This window comes from Mesoplodon bidens (genome assembly GCF_964165515.1).
Source record: "Mesoplodon bidens genome assembly, chromosome: X".
In the NCBI taxonomy this organism is placed as follows: domain Eukaryota; kingdom Metazoa; phylum Chordata; class Mammalia; order Artiodactyla; family Ziphiidae; genus Mesoplodon; species Mesoplodon bidens.
In genome coordinates, this window is record NC_138163.1 from 93,208,836 (window position 1) to 93,226,741 (window position 17,906).

The window sequence follows — 17,906 nt, forward strand, 5'->3', positions numbered from 1 at the left end:
TTCGAGCCCTAGTCTGGGAGGATCCCACATGCCATGGAGCACCTAGGCCCGTGAGCCACAACTACTGCGCCTGCGCGTCTGGAGCCTGTGCTCCAGAACAAGAGAGGCCGCGATAGTGAGAGGCCCGCGCACTGCGATGAAGAGTGGCCCCCGCTTGCCACAACTAGAGAAAGCCCTCACACAGAAACGAAGACCCAACACAGCAAAAATAAATTAATTAATTTTTAAAAAATGGGCATAGGGCTCTTTTCGTGCCTAGTGCAGCCATGGCTCGTGGTCCCAAGAAGCACCTGAAGCATGTAGCAGCTCCAAAGCATTGAATGCTGGATAAACTGACTGGTGTGTTTGCTCCTCGTACATCTACTGGTCCCCACAAGCTAAGGGAATGTCGCCCCCTAATCATTTTCCTAAGGAACAGACTTAAGTATGCCCTAACAGATGAAATAAAGAAGATCTGCATGCAGCGTTTCATTTGGATTGATGGCAAGGTCCGCACTGATATAACCTACTGCTGGTTTTATGGATGTCATCAGCATTGACAAGACTGGAGAGAATTTTCGTCTGATATATGGCACCAAGAGTCGCTTTGCTGTTCATTGTATTACACCTGAGGAGGCCAAGTATAAGTTGTGTAAAGTGAGAAAGATCTTTGTGGGGACAAAAGGAATCCCTCATCTGGTGACCCATTATGCTCCCACCATCCACTACCCTGATCCCCTCATCAAGGTGAATGACACCATTCAAATTGATTTGGAGACTGGCAAGATTACTGATTTCATCAAATTTGACACTGGTAACCTGTGCATGGTGACTGGAGGTGCTAACCTGGGAAGAATTGGTGTGATCACTAACCGGGAGAGACATACTGGTTCTTTCGATGTAGTTCGTGTGAAAGATGCCAGTGGCAACAGCTTTGCCACCTGGCTCTCCAACATTTTCGTTATTGGCAAAGGCGACAAACCATGGATCTCTCTTCCTCATAGAAAGGGTATCTGCCTTACCATTGCTGAGGAGAGAGACAAGAGACTGGTGGCCAAACACAGCAGTGGATAAAATGATCTCTAAGTGACATGATTGGAAAAGTCTTTGTACTTAAAGATAATACCACATTAAAAAAATGGGCATAGGACCTAAATAGATATTTTTCCAAAGAAGACATACATATGGCCAACAGACACATGAAAAGATGCTCAACATCACTAATCATCAGAGAAATTCAAATCAAAATCACAATGAGATACCACCTCACACATGTCAGAATAGCTATTACCAAAAAGACAACAAAATACAAGTGTTGGTGAAGATGTGGAGAAAAGTGAACACTCCAGCACTGTTGGTGGAAATACAAATTGGTGCAGCCAGTATGGAAAACAGTATGGAAGTTCCTTGAAATTTAAAAATAGAACTGTCATATAATTCAGCAATTCCACTTCAGGGGATTTACCCAAAGAAAACAAAAATACTAATTCAAAAAGTTATGTGCACTTCATGTTTATTGCAGCATTATTTACAATAGCCAAGATAGTAAAGCAACCTAGGTGTCCATCAATAGACAAATGGATAAAGAAGATACGGTATTGTATCTCAATAATTTTTAAAAAAATTTTAATACATTGAATTGGATTGAGTTGGATGGAAATGAAAATAAATCATATCAAAATTTGAAGAATAAAGCTAATGCAGTGCTAACATGACTGTTTCCACATTTGTAATCAACCAGTGTAATCCATCACATCAACAGACTAAACAAGAAACATCATATAATCATATCAGTTGATACAGAGAAGCTTTTGACAAAAATTCAACATCCATTCATGATAAAAAATAATGCTCAGAATAACAGTGATAGACAGAAATTTTCTTAATTTGACACAGAGAATGTAAAAAAGAAACTATAATGTTAAACAAAATGGTGAAAGACAATGTTTTCCCCTAAGATATGGAATAAGACAAGAATTCCACTTTCACCACTTCAACATTATACTGGAAGTTCTCACCAGTACAATGGGCAAGAAAACAAAATAAAAATCATATATACTGAAAATATAGAAATAAAACTGTCTAAATTTGCAGAAGGCAAAGTAATCTACATAGAAAATCCCAAGATACTCACATACACAAAACCTAGTACAAATAAGTGAGTTCAGCAAAGTAACAGTATACAAGAAAAACATATAGAAATCAAACATATTTCTATATGCTAGCAATGAACATGTGGAACCTAAAATTAAAAGCACAATCCCTATTACAATTGTTCAAAATATTAAATAGATGTTAACCTAACAAAACACACACAATACTTGTATGCTGAAAACTACAAAACACTGAAGAAAGAAATCAAAGACCTAATTATGTGGGGACATACCATGTTCAAGCTTTAGAAAGCCTATTATAGTAAAAATGTCAATTATCTCCAATTAATACACAGGGTTAATGGAATTCCTATCAAAACCCCAATGCCCAGAAAGATTTTTTAAATATTGAAGAGAAAATTTACATTTTTATATGAAAAGCTGGGAAATGAGATGTCCACAGGGTCCTTGAAAAGCTCCAATGTATTCCTGGGAATCAGAGTGCCACATGCATATGCAGGTCTGTGTTTATGACTAAGGTTGTGTGTACACTGGGGAAATACCTGAGAAAGCCTTAGGCTCTCACCTCTGCCTGTTAATGAGGCTCTGTGCTAGTAGGAAGTTAAGGTCAAGACAGAGTTGTAAACTGCCTGATGAACTGATAAAAGCATGTCACCAGTAAAAACACAGAGCCCCTCAGAAAAGACAAGGAGTGTTACTATTTCCAGACATTTAAAGAATCTCTGTTGGGGGCTTCCCTGCTGGCACAGTGGTTAAGAATCTGCCTGCCAATGCAGGGGACACGGGTTCGAGACCTGATCCAGGAAAATCCCACATGCCGTAGAGCAACTAAGTCCATGGGCCACAACTACTGAGCCTGCCCTCTAGAGCCCATAAGCCATAACTACTGAAGCTAGCATGCCTAGAGCCCATGCCCCGCAACAAGAGAAGCCACCACAATGAGAAGCCGAGGCACCGCAATGAAGAGTAGCCCCCACTCGCTGCAAGTAGAGAAAGCCCGCGAGCAGCAACAAAGACCTAACTCAGCCAAAAATAAATAAATAAATTTATTTTTTTTAAAAAAAGGAATCTCTTTTGGTCATTAGCTAACCACTTTGCTCACCAAGCAGAGACTTCAGTGGTCACACATGACAAAGAATACAGGCTTTACAAAATTAATTCAGAAAAGACACTAAATTAAAAAAAACAACAAAGAGCAAAAATAACAAAACATGGGAAAATGGAAGAACCTGACTTCCAGAGTTGCCACATTTTAGATATACATACATATACACGCACATATATGTTACTGAGGTAACACTGATTTATAACATTATATAAGTTTCATGTGTACAACATTATATTTCTAGTTCTGTATAGCCTACATGCTCACCACCAAAAATTTATTTTCCATCCGGCACCATACAGTTGAGCCCCCTTACCCATTTTGCACTACCCCCCCCATACCACCCCCTCTGATAACCACTACTCTGTTTTCTATATCTATGTGTTTGTTTTTGTGTGGTTTGGTTTGTTCATTTATTTACACATTATAATATTGCAAATGTCCAGTTTTCAACAACAACAAAAAAATGAGGCATGCCAAAACCCAAGAAACTATGGTTCATATACAGGAAAAAAGCAATCAGTTGAAACTGTTCCTAGGGAAGCCCAGAGGGTAGACTTAAAGATAAATATATTAAATCAACTGTCTTAAATATGTTCAAAGAGCTTAAGGAAGTTATGTGAATAATGTCTAAATACATAAAGAATATCAATAAAGAGATAAAAATTAAACAAAGGAACAAAATTAAAATTCTGGAGCTGTAACGTTAAATACTGAAATACAAAATTCACTAGAGGGACTCAATAGTAGATTTTTGCAGGAATAAAAAAGAATCATCAAAAAAAGATCAATTAGAGTATCCAATCTGAAGAGCAGAAAGAAAAAAGAATGAAGAAAAATGATTCAGACCTAGGAGACCTGTGGGACAGTAATAAACATATCGACGTGTGCATAATGGAAGTTTAAGCAAAAGAGGAGGGAAATGGAGAAAAAGAATATTTGAAAAAATAATAGGGGCTTCCCTGGTGGCACAGTGGTTAAGAATCCACCTGCCAATGCAAGGGACACAGGTTCGAGCCCTGGTCCAGGAAGATCCCACATGCCGCGGAGCAACTAAGCCCATGCGCTGCAACTACTGAGCCTACACTCTAGAGCCCGTGAGCCACAACTACTGAGCCTGCATGCTACAACTACTGAAGCCCATGCACTTAGACCCTGTGCTCCACAAGAGAAGCCACTGCAATGAGAAGCCCACGCACCGCAATGAAGAGTAGCCTCCACTCGCCGCAACTAGAGAAAGCCCACATAGCAACAAAGATCCAACACAGCCAAAAATAAATTAAATACATAATTTTTTAAAAAAATAGCTAAAACTTCACAAATTTAATCAAATACATGAATCCATACATCCAAGAACCTCAAGGAACTCCAATGAGTTAAATTCAGAGAGATCCACACCAAGACACATTATAATCACATCACTAAAAGATAAAGACAAGAAGAAAATCTTGAAAGCAATAGGAGATAAATGACTCATCATACATAAGGGATTCTCAATAAAAATTAACAGCCGATTTCTTATCAGATACAATGGTGATTACATGTTTAAAGTGCTGAGGGCCTGCGCTGGAACCCACACTGAGCTCTGTGCCCCCTAGCCTGCCAGGGTGGCCCTGCACCCAGCTGTCACTGAGGCAGTGTGCCCCACATTCTCCGCTGTCCCAGCCGGCCAGCTCAGGTGTTGCCTGGCTTCCCTTTGCTCGCCCACTCTCTCCTGCACACCTGAGGCACTGCTGTCCCATGGCCAAGAATGATGAAAGTCTCAGCCCTCCAAGCTCCCAGGACAGCACCACCGCTGCCGAAGGTGCCAGCCCCCCTGCCACCGCTGCCTCCACAGAACGCAAGATCACGAAAGTCACCCTGAAGACCCCGAAGAAGAAGGAGTACTTCACAGTGTCCAAGAATAGCTCCGCCCTGCAGTTCAAGGAAGAAATCTCTAAATGTTTCAAATCACATACCAACCAACTTGTGTTGATATTTGCTGGAAAAGTTTTAGAAGATCAAGATACTTTGAGTCAGCATGGAATTCACGAGGTACTTATTGTTCACCTCGTCATCAAAACACAAAGCAGACCTCAGGATCATTCAGCTCAGCAAAAAAACACCAGTGGAAGCAGTGCTACCACATCATCAGCTCCTAAAAGTAACTCCACATTTGGTTCTGCTGCTAGCAACCTTTTTGGTTTAGGTGGCCTTAGAGGACTTGCAGGTCTGAGTAGCTTGGGTTTGAATACTACCAACTTCTTTGAACTACAAAGCCAGGTGCAGCAGCAACTTGTGTCCAATCCTGAAATAATGGTCCAGTTCATGGAGAATCCCTTTGTCCAGAGCATGCTTTCAAATCCTGACCTGATGAGGCAGTTACTTATGGCCAATCCACAAATGCAGCAGTTGATACAGAGAAATCCAGAAATTAGTTATATGCTGAATAATCCAGATATTATGAGACAAACATTGGAACTTGCCAAGAATACAGCAATGATGCAGGAAATAATGAGAAACCAGGACCGAGCCTTGACCAACCTAGGAAGCATCCCAGAGGATTCTACAATACTTTATGGTGCATGTACCCAGATATTCAGGACCCAATGCTGAGTGCTGCACAAGAACAGTTTGGTGGTAATCCATTTTCTTCCTTAGTGAGCAATATATCCTCAGGTGAAGGTAGTTAAGCTGCCCGTACAGAAAATAGAGATCGATTACCCAAAACGTGGGCTCCACAGGCTTCTCAGAATTCATCAGCTTCTGAGGGAGGCACTCACAAGTGCCTAGGAGGCACTAGTGGCAGTGCTGTCAGTGGCACTGCTGGGCAGAGTTCTGTGCCAAATTTGGGGCCTGGAGTAAGAGCAAGTATGTTCAACACACCAGGAATGCAGAGCTTGTTGCAACAAATAACTGAAAACTCACAACTTATGCAAAATATGTTGTCTGCCCCCTACATGAGAAGCATGATGCAGTCACTAAGCCAGAACCCTGACCTTGCTGCACAGATGCAGACTGCTGATAAGTTATTGGCAATGTCAAACCCTAGAGCAATGCAGGCCTTGTTATAGATTCAGCAGGGTTTATGTCTGTAACAATAGGAAACATCAATGAAATTAAAAGCTGGTTCTTTGAAAAGATAAACAAAATTGATAAACCTTTAGCCAGACTCATCAAGAAAAAAAAACAGAGGGCTCAAATCAAAATTAGAAATGAAAAAGGAGAAATTACAACAGACACCACAGAAAAACAAAGGATCATAAGAGACTACTATAAGCAACTATATGCCAATAAAATGGACAACCTAGAAGAAATGGACAAATTCTTAGAAAGGTACAATCTCCCAAGACTGAACCAGGAAGAAGTAGAAAATATGAACAGACCAATCACAAGTACTGAAATTGAAACTGATTTTAAAACTCCCAACAAACAAAAGTCCAGGACCAGATGGCTTCACAAGCAAATTCTATCAAACATTTTGAGAAGAGTTAACACCTATCTTCTGGAACTATTCCCAAAAAACTGCAGAGGAAGGAATACTCCCAAGCTCATTCTATGAGGTCGTCATCACCCTGATACCAAAAACAGACAAAGATACCACAGAAAAAGAGAATCACAGGCCAATATCACTGACGAACATAGACATAAAAATCCTCATCAAAATACTAGCAAACCGAATTCAACAATACATTAAAAGGATCAGACAACATGATCCAGTGGGATTTATCCCAGGGATGCAAGGATTTTTCAATATATGCAAATCAATCAGTGTGATACACCATATTAAAAAACCGAATACTAAAAACCATGTATGATCATCTCAATAGATACAGAAAAAGATTTTGACAATATTCAACACCCATTTATGATAAAAACTGCAGAAAGTGGGCATAGAGAGAACACACCTCAACATAATAAAGCCCATATATGACAAAACTACAGCTAACATCATTCTCAATAGTGAAAAGCTGAAACCATTTCCACTAAGATGAGGAAGAAGACAAGGATGTCCACTCTCGCCACTTTTATTCAACATAGTTTTGGAAGTTCTAGCGATGGCAATCAGAGAAGAAAAAGAAATAAAAGGAATTCAAATTGGAAAAGAAGAAGTAAAACTGTCACTGCTTGCAGATGACATGATACTATACATAGAAAATCCTAAAGATGCTATCAGAAAACTACAAGAGCTCATCAATGAATTTGGTAAAGTTGCAGGATACAAAATTAATACACAGAAATCTCTTGCATTTCTATACAATAACAGCAAAAGATCAGAAACAGAACTTAAAGAAACAATCCCATTTACCATTGCATCAAAAAGAATAAAATACCTAGGAATAAACCTACCTAAGGAGACAAAAGACCTGTACTCTGAAAACTATAAGAAGCTGATAAAAGAAATCGAAGATGACACAAACAGATGGAAAGACTGTGTTCTGGATTGGAAGAATCAATATTGTCAAAATGACTATATTACCCAAAGCAATCTACAGATTCAATGCAATCCCTATCAAATTACCAATGGCATTGTTCACAGAACTAGATGAAAAAAATCTTAACATTGGTATGGAGACACAAAAGACCCCATATAGCCAAAGCAATCTTGATCTGGAGGAATCCTGCTCCCTGACCTCAGACTATACTACAAAGCTACAGTCATCAAAAGAGTATGGTACTGGCACAAAAACAGAAATATAGATCAATGGAACAGGATAGAAAGCCCAAAGATAAACCCACACACCTATGGTCACCTAATCTAGGACAAAGGAGGCAAAAATATATAATGGAGAAAAGACAGCCTCTTCAATAAGTGGTGCTGGGAAAACTGGACAGCTACATGTAAAAGAATGAAATTAGAACACTTCCTAACACCATACACAAAAATAAATTCAAAATGAATTAAGGACTTAAGTCTAAGACCAGATACTATAAAACTCCTAGAGGAAAAACATAGGCTAGACACTCTTTGACATAAATTGCAGCAATATTTTTTTGGAATCATCTCCTAGAGTAATGGAAACAAAAACAAAAATAAACAAATGAGACCTAATTAAACTTAAAAGCTTTTGCACAGCAAAGGAAACCATAAACAAAGCAAAAAGACAACATATGGAATGGGAGAAAATATTTGAAAACAATGCAACCAGCAAGGGGTTAATCTTTAAAATATACAAACAGTTCATACAGCTTAATACATAAAAAACAAACAATCCAATCAAAAAATGGGCAGAAAACCTAAATAGATATTTCTCAAAAAAAGACACACAGATGGCCAAGAAGCACATGAAAAGATGCTCAACATCGCTAGTTATTAGAGAAAAGCAAATCAAAACCACAATGAGGTATCACCTCACACCAGTCAGAATGGCCATCATCAAAAAGTCTACAAACAATAAATGCTGGAGAGGGTGTGGGGAAAAGGGAACCCTCCTACACTGTTGGCGGGAATGTAAATTGGTGCAGCCACTATGGAGGACAGTATGGAAGTTCCTTAAAACACTAAAAATAGAGCTACCACATGATCCAGCAATCCCACTCCAGGGCATATTCCCAGAGGAAACCATAATTTGAAAAGATACATGCACCCCAATATTCACTGCAGCATATTCACAATAGTCAAAACATGGAAGCAACCTAAATGTCCCTCGACAGACGAATGGATAATGAAGATGTGGTACATATATACAATGGAATATTACTTAGCCATAAAAAAGAACAAAATAATGCCATTTGCAGCAACATGGATGGACCTAGAGATTATCATACTAAGTGAAGTAAGTCAGACAGAGCAAGACAAATATTATGATATCATTTGTATGTGGAATCTTAAAAAATTATACAAATTAACATATGTACAAAACAGAAACAGACTCACAGGCTTAGGAAACAAACTTATGGTTACCAAAGGGGAAAGGTGGGGAGAAGGGATCAATGAGGAATTTGGGATTAACAGATACACACTACTGTATATAAAAGAGATAACCAACAAGGACCTAGTGTATAGCACGGGGATTTCTGCTCAGTGTTCTGTAATAACATAAATGGGAAAACAATCTGAAAAAGAGTAGATATATGTATATGCATAACTGAATCACTTTGCTGTACACCTGAAACTAACACCACATTGTAAGTCAACTATACTCCGATATAAAATGAAAATTGAAAGAAAATAAAACGAGATATCACCTCACATCTGTCAGATGGCTATCATCAAAAAGAACACAAATAACAAATGTTGGCGAGGATGTGGAGAAAAGGGAACCCTCATACACTGTTGGTGGGGATGTAAATTGGTGCAGCCACTGTGGAAAACAGTATAGAGGTTTCTCAAAAAACTAAAAATAGAACTACCAAATGACCCAGCAATTCTACTTCTGGGTATTTATCCAAAAAATATGAAAGCATTAATCTGAAATCATACATGCACCCCAATGTTCATAGCAGTATTATTTACAATTGCCAAGATATGGAAGCAATCTAAGTGTCCATCAGCAGATGAATGGATAAAGGTGTGGTATATATATGCAATGGAATACTGCTCAGCCATAAAAAAAGAATGAAGTTTTGCCATTTGCATGGATGGACTTGGAGGGTATTATGCTAAGTGAAATCAGTCAGACAGAGAAAGACAAATACTGTATGATAACATTTATATGTGGAATCTAAAAAATAATAAAAAGAAACTAGTGAATATAACAAAAAAGAAACAGACTCACAGATATAGAGAACAAATTAGTGGTTACCACGGGGAGAGGGAAGAGGAGAGGGGCAAAAGAAGGGTGGGGGATTAAGAGGTACAAAGTACTATGTATAAAATAAATAAGCTACAAGGATATATAGTACAACACAGGGAATATAGCCAATATTTTATAATAACTATAAATAGATTATAAGCTTTAAAAATTGTGAATCACTATGTTGTACACCTGAAAATTACATAATAATATACATCAACTACACCTTAATTTTTTTAATTTCTTATGCAAAAGTAAAAAAAAAAGATGTACAATCCTTATTTCCAGAACCTCTGAACATGTTACTTTACGTGGTTAAAGGGACTTCCCAGATGTCCTTAAGGATTTTGAGATGTGGAGATTATCCTGGATTATGCTAGTGCATTCAGTGTAATCACAAGAGTCCTTATAAGTGGAAGGCAGGAGGATTAGAGTGAGATAGAGAAGATACTACATTGCTGCTTTGAAGATGGGGGAAGGGGACATGACCTTAGTAATCTAAGCAGCCTTTAGAAGCTGGAAATAGCAAGGAAATGGATTTTCCCCTAGAATCTCTGGAGGGAGTGTGACCCTACCAACACTTTTATTTTGGCCCAGTGAAAGTCATGACCAACTGGGATTTATTCACATGATTGAAGGTTTGATTTGACATTAGAAAGCCAATCAATGTAATTCACCATAAAAACAAACTGAAAAAGAAAAACAATGTGATTATCTCAATCAATGTATAAAAACAATTGAGAAAATCCAAAATCCATTCCTGAAACAAAACAAAACAAAACAAAAAACCTTGTATCTCACACTGGTAAAGGGAAATACAAAAAAATCTACAGCTAACATACTTAATGGTTAAGGACAGAATGTTTACCCCTATGATCAGGAAGAAGCCAGGGATCCCCAAACACACCATTCTTATTCAATGTAGTACTGGAAGTTCCAGCCACCACAATAAGGCAAGAAAAGAAAATAGAGGTATGCATATTAGAAATGAAGAAGTAGCACAGCAAAGGAAACCATAAACAAAATGAAAAGACAACCCACAGAACAGGAGAAAATACTTGCAAACTATGCTACTGACCAGTGATTAATTTCCAAAATATACAAACAGCCCATACAGCTTAATAGCAAGAAAACAAATGATCGAGTCAAAAAATGGGCAGAAGATCTAAGTAGACAGTTCTCCAAAGACATACAGATGAGCAAAAAACACATGAAAAGATGCTCAACATCACTAATTATTACAGAAATGCAAGTCAAAACTACAATGAGATATCCCCTCACACCAGTCAGAATGGCCATCTTCAAAAAGCCTACAAACAAATAAATGCTGGAGAGGGTGTGGAGAAAAGGGAACCCTCCTATACACTTGGTGGGAATGTAAATTGGTACAGCCACTATGGAGAACATTATGGAGGTTCCTTAAAAATCTAAAACTAGAGTTACCATATGATCCTGCAATCCCACTCCTGGGCATATATCAAGAGAAAAACATGGTTCGAAAGGATTCACACACCCCACTGTTCATTGCAGTGCTGTTTACAATAGCTAAGATGTGGAAGCAACCTAATGTCCATCGACAGAGGAATGAATAAAGAAGATGTGGTACATATCTATAATGGAATATTACTCAGCCATAAAAAAGAATGAAATAATGCCATTTGCAGCGACATGGATGGACCTAGAGATTATCATACTAAGTGTAATAAGTCAGACAGACAAAGACAAATATCATATGATATTGCTTATATGTGGATTCTAAAAAATAAATGATACAAATGAACTTATTTAAAAAACAGAAACAAACTCACATATTTAGAGAACAAACTTATGGTTACCAGAGGGGAAGGGTGGGTAGGGGATAGATTGGGAGTTTGGGATTAACATGTACACACTGATATATTTAAAATAGATTACCAACAAGGACCTACTGTATAGCACAGTGAACGTTGCTCAATATTCTGTAATAACCTAAATGGGAAAAGAATTTGAAAAAGGATACATGGATATATCTAACTGAATCACTTTGCTGTACACCTGAAACTAACACAACATTGTTAATCAACTATGCTCCAATATAAAATAAAAAATTTTTAAACACAAATTTTAAAAAATGGGCAGAAGATCTAAGTAGACATTTCTCCAAAGACATACAGATGGGCAAAAAGCACTTGAAAAGATGCTCAACATCACTAATTATTAGAGAAATGAAAATCAAAACCACAATGAGGTATCACCTCACACCAGTCAGAATAGCCATCATCAAGAAGTCTACAAACAATAAACACTGGAGAGGGTGGAGAAAAAGGAACCCTCCTACACTCTTGGTGGGAACGTAAATTGGTACAGCCACTATGGAGAGTAATATGGAAGTTCCTTAAAAGATTAAAAATAGAGTTACCATATGATCCTGCAATCCCACTCCTGGGCATATATCTGGCGAAAATTCTAACTCGAAAAGATACATGCACCCCTATGTTCACTGTAGCACTATTTACAACAACCAAGACGTGGAAGTAATGTAAATGTGTATCAACAGATGAATGGATAAAGAAGATGTGGTATATATATACAATGGAATATTACTCCACCATTAAAAGAATAAAATAGGCACTTCCCTGGTGGCGCAGTGGTTAAGAATCTGCCTGCCAATGCAGGGGACATGGGTTCAATGCCTGGTCCGGGAAGATCTCACATACCGCGGAGCAACTAAGCCTGTGTGCCACAACTACTGAGCCTGCGCTCTAGAGCCTGTGAGCCACAACTACTGAGCCTGTGTGCCACAACTACTGAAGCCCATGCACCTAAAGCCCATGCTCAGCAACAAGAGAAGCCACCGCAATGAGAAGCCTGCACACTGCAACGAAGAGTAGCCCCCACTCACCACAACTAGAGAAAGCCCATGCACAGCAACGAAGACCCAATGCAGCCAAATAAATAAATAAATAAATAATTTTTTTAAAGGAATAAAATAATGCCATTTGCAGCAACATGGATGGACCTAGAGATTATTATATTAAGTGAAGTAAGTCAGTCAGAGTAAGACAAATATCATGTGATATCAGTTATCTGTGGAATCTAAAGAAATCATACAAACAAACTTATTTACCAAACAGAAATAGATGTAGAAAACAAACTTATGGTTACCAGAGGGGATAGCGGGACGGGGGAGATAAATCAGGAGTTTGGGATTAACATATACACAGTACTATATAAAATAGGTAAACAACAAGGACCTACTGTATAGCACAGGGAACTATGTTCAGTACCTTGTAATAACCTACGATGGAACAGAATCTGAAAAAGAATATATATATATATTACATATATATATATAATATATGTATAACTGAATCACTTTGCTGTACACCTGAAACTAACACAACATTGTAAATTAACTGTATTTAAATTTTTAAAAAAAGAAAAGAAAACCTTAAAAAAATCTTGAAGATAGGAACAAATTTAAAAAGAGAACAAAAAAGAAAAAGTAAAACAATCTTTATTCACAGAGAACACGATTATCTACGTAGAAAGTATAATGAAATCTAGAAAAAAAGCTACTAGAACTAAGTAGGTTTAGCAAGGTTTCAGGATATAATATCTATATACAAAACCAATTGTATATGTATATACATTTTTAGCCATGCCGTGAGGCATGTGGTACCTTAGTTCCCCAACCAGGGATTGAACCCGTGTCCTCTCTGCATTGGGAGTGCACAGTCTTAACCACTGGACCACCAGGGAAGTCCCACAATTGTATCTTTATATACTAACAGTGAATGACTGGAAATTCACTGCTACAATTGTATTTTTATATACTAGCCGTGAATGACTGGGAATTGAAAATTTTAAAATAGCATTTATAATAGCACCCAAAAATATGAAATAAGTGGGGATAAATCTGAAAAAATGTGATAGACCTGTACACTGAAAACTACAAAAAATATTGCTGAGAAAAAGTAAAGGCCTAAATAAATGGAGGAATACATCTTGTTCATGAGCCAAAGACTCAATATTGTTAAGAGCTCAATTCTTCCCCCACATTAATCTATAGATTCAATGCAATTCCAACCAAATCCCAGCAGACTCTTTTGTAGAAATAGACAAGCTGATTCTAAAATTCATGTGGAAATGCAAAAGACCCCCAAAGAGCCAAAACAATCCTGAAAAAGAACAAAATTGAAGGCCTAAGACTATCTGATCTCCCAAATTATTATACAGCTACAGTAATCAAAACAGTGTAATACTGGCATAAAGGTAGACAAATACATCAGTGGAACATAACAGAGGGTCCAGAAATAAACCCACGCATATACAGACAATTGATTTTTGACAAAAGTACAAAAGCAATGCAATGGAGAAAGGATAGCCTTCTCAGCACACGCTGCTAGAACAACTGGGTAACTATATGCTAAAAAAAAAAAAAAAGAAAAGAACGTGGTGCCATACCTTCTGCCATATACAAAAATTAACCCCAAATGGTTCATGGACCTAAATGTAAAGCCTAAAACTATAAAACTCATAAAAGGAAACATAGGAGAAAACCTCTGTAATCTTATGTTAGACGAAGATTCCTTAGATATGACACCAAAAGCATATTCCATAGAAGAATAAAATAATATTCATCAAAGGGAAGGGGGGATGGGATGAACTGGGGGCTTGGGATTCACATATATACACTACCATGTATAAAATAGATAACTAATGAGAACCTACTGTATAGCACAGGGAACTCTATTCAATGTTCTGTGGTGAACTAAATGGGAAGGAAATCTAAAAAAGAGTGGATATATGTATACATATAACTGATTCACTTTGCTGTACCTCAGAAACTAACACAACATTGTAAAGCAACTATACGCCAATAAAAAATTTTAAGCTTCATCAAAATTTAAAATGTCTTCTCTTCAAAAGACACTGTTTAGATAAAGAATAGAGTTGAGAAAATTGGATATCCACATGCAAAAGAATGAAGTTGGACCCTTTCCTTATACCATATATAAAAACTCAAAATAGATCAAAGATCTAAATGTAAGAGAGAAAACTACAAAACTCTTAGAAATAAACATAGGCAGAAAGCTTCATGACATTGGATTTGGCAATGATTTTTTGTGTATGACACCAAAAGTACAGGCAACAAAAGAAAAAACTGAACTATATCCAAATTTAAAACTATGCATTGAAGGACACAATCAACAGAATGAAAAGGCAATCCAGGAGATGGGAGTAAATATTTGCAAATCATATCTGATAAGGAGTTAATATGCAGAATATATAAAGAACTTCTACAACTCAACAATAAAAAAATTTTTTAATGGGTGAAGAAGATATACAGACGACCAATAAGCACAAGAAAAGATGCTCAACATCACTAATCATTAGGGAAATGCAAATCAAAATCACATATCACTTCACACCCTTTAGGATGATGAAAGAAAAAGAAGGAAGGGAGGGAAGGAGGGAGGAAAGGAAGGGAAAGAAAGAGAAAGGAAGAAAAGAAAAAGTGTTGGTGAGGATGTGGGGAAACTGGAATCCTAGAGCACTGTTGTTGGGAACATAAGATGGTGCAGTCTCTACAGAAAATCGTATGGCAGTTCCTCAAAAAATTAAAAATGAGTTACCATATGATCCAGCAATCCCATTCCTCGGTACATACCCTAAAGAATTAAAAGCAGGGACTCAAATAGATATTTGTTTACCCATACTTAAAGCAGCATTATTCACAATAGCTAAAAGGTAAAAGCAACCCAAGTGTCCATCAATGGGTAAATGGATAAACAAAATATGGTGTACACTACAATGGAATATTATTTAGCCTTCCAAAGGAAATTCTGCCACATGCTACAACATGTATGAACCTTGAAGACATTATGCTAAGTGAAATAAGCTAGTCACAAAAGGATAGATACTGTATGATTCCACTTATAGGAGGTACCAAGAGTAATCAAATTCAGAGGCAGAAAGTAGAATGGTGATTGTCAGGGGCTGGGGGGAGGATGAATTAGTGTTTAGATGGTAGACTTTCAGTTATGCAAGATGAAAAGAGTTCTGAAGATGGATTGTGGTGATGGTTTCACAAATGTGAATGTATTTAATGCCACTCTATACTTAAAAATTGTTAAGATGGTAAATTTTATATGTATTTTACCACAATATTTTTTAAAATTTTAAATGTTTCAAAAGCTTTTTCAGGGGACTTCCCTGATAGTCCAGTGGTTAAGACTCTGGGCTTCCACTGCAGGGGGCACGGGTTCAATCCCTGGTTGGGGAGCTAAGATCCCGCATGCTGTGTGGCCATAAATGAAAAGCTTTTTCAGAATGAAAAAAGACACTTTTTAAAGAATGAAAAGACAAGCCACAGACTGGGGAAAAATGTTACAAAACATACATATATCTGACAAAGAATTTTTATCCGATTATATGTAGAATTCTCAAAACTCAACAATAAAATGAGCAACCCAATACAAAATGTGCAAGAGAGTTGAACATTTTACCAAAGAAGATATTTGGATGGCACATGAAAATACTCTCAAATCATTAGTCAGTAGAAAAATGCAAATCAAAACTACAATGAGATACCACTACATCCTACTAGATTAGCTAATGTCAAAAAACTGACAATGCCAGCTGCTGAAAAAGGTGTGGAGAATTTTCACACACTGATGGGAATGCCAAATGGTAGAGCTACTTTGAGAAAGTTTAGCAGTTTCTGAGACTGTTAAACATATACTTACCATATATCCCAGCAAACCAACTCTAAGTATTTAAAGAAATGAAAACACAAAAAAATCCATGCAAATGTTTACAGCAGGTTTATTTGTAATCACCCAAACCTGGAAACAACCCAATGTCCCTTCAACCGGGGAATGGATAAACTAATGGTGGTACATCCATACAATGGAGTGTAACTCAGATAAGGAACTATTGATAAACCCAATAACGTAGATGAATCTCAAATGTGCTTAGAGAAAGAAGCCAGTCTCAAAAGGCTACATATTGTATAATTCCATCTATATGACATTCTCCAAAAGATAAAACTATAGGGACAAAAAACAAATCAGGGTTGCCAGGAGTTAAGAGGTAGGGAGGTTTTTACTATAAAGTAGCAGGGATGAATTTGACGGGGGAGAGCAGAGGGTAATGGAACTGTTCTATACCTTGATTGTGTTGGTTACACAACTCTATGCATTTGTCAAAGCTTATAGAACTGTACACCAGAGGTTATCTTATTCTAAGTACACCAAAGGTTATTTTATTCTATGCCTATGGGCATAAAATAAGCCTACATGCTGTATGATTCTTTTTACGTGACATTCACACGAAGGCAAAACTATATGGACAGAAAACAGATCGGGGGCTCCCAGAATCTGAGGGTGGGGGTAGGGGTTGACTACAAAGAGTTCCGGAGAGTTTTGGGGGTGATGTAAACTATACCTTGATAGTGATGGTAGTTCACTACTGTATACATTTGTCCAAACTCACAGAACTTATACTATAAAGGGTGAACTTTACTGTATATAAATTATACTTTAAAAAAAAAAGCAAGAGGGAAAAGACTCGAAAAATAGCATTGTAAAAAACTTGTGATAGGGCTTCCCTGGTGGCGCAGTGGTTAAGAATCCGCCTGCCAATGCAGGGGACACGGGTTCGAGCCCTGTTCCAGGAAGATCCCACATGCCGCGGAGCAACTAAGCCTGTGCGCCGCAACTACTGAGCCTGCGCTCTAGAGCCCGTGGGCCATAACTACTGAGCCTGCATGCCACAACTACTGAAGCGCGTGCACCTGCAGCCCGTGCTCTGCAACGAGAAGCCACTGCAATGAGAAGCCCACACACCACAACAAAGAGTAGCCCCCACTCACCGCAACTAGAGAAAGCCCACACACAGCAACAAAGACCCAACTCAGCCATAAGTAAATAAATAAATGATTTTTTTAAAAAAAACTTGATATGCTGTAGAAAATCTGGAATCCCAAATTCTTATCCTGACATGACT

The 17,906-nt window shown here is 37.7% G+C and overlaps 2 pseudogenes across 2 annotated transcripts; both read left to right on the forward strand.

Annotated features, from left to right (window-relative positions):
* The first annotated feature begins 266 nt into the window (after positions 1-266).
* Positions 267-1,076, forward strand: LOC308608572 (small ribosomal subunit protein eS4-like; annotated as a pseudogene). Its single transcript has one exon. The product of its transcript is annotated as a small ribosomal subunit protein eS4-like (transcript).
* Positions 1,077-4,799: 3,723 nt separating this feature from the next.
* Positions 4,800-6,442, forward strand: LOC308608622 (ubiquilin-1-like; annotated as a pseudogene). The gene has a single exon. The product of its transcript is annotated as a ubiquilin-1-like (transcript).
* The last annotated feature ends 11,464 nt before the right edge of the window (positions 6,443-17,906 follow it).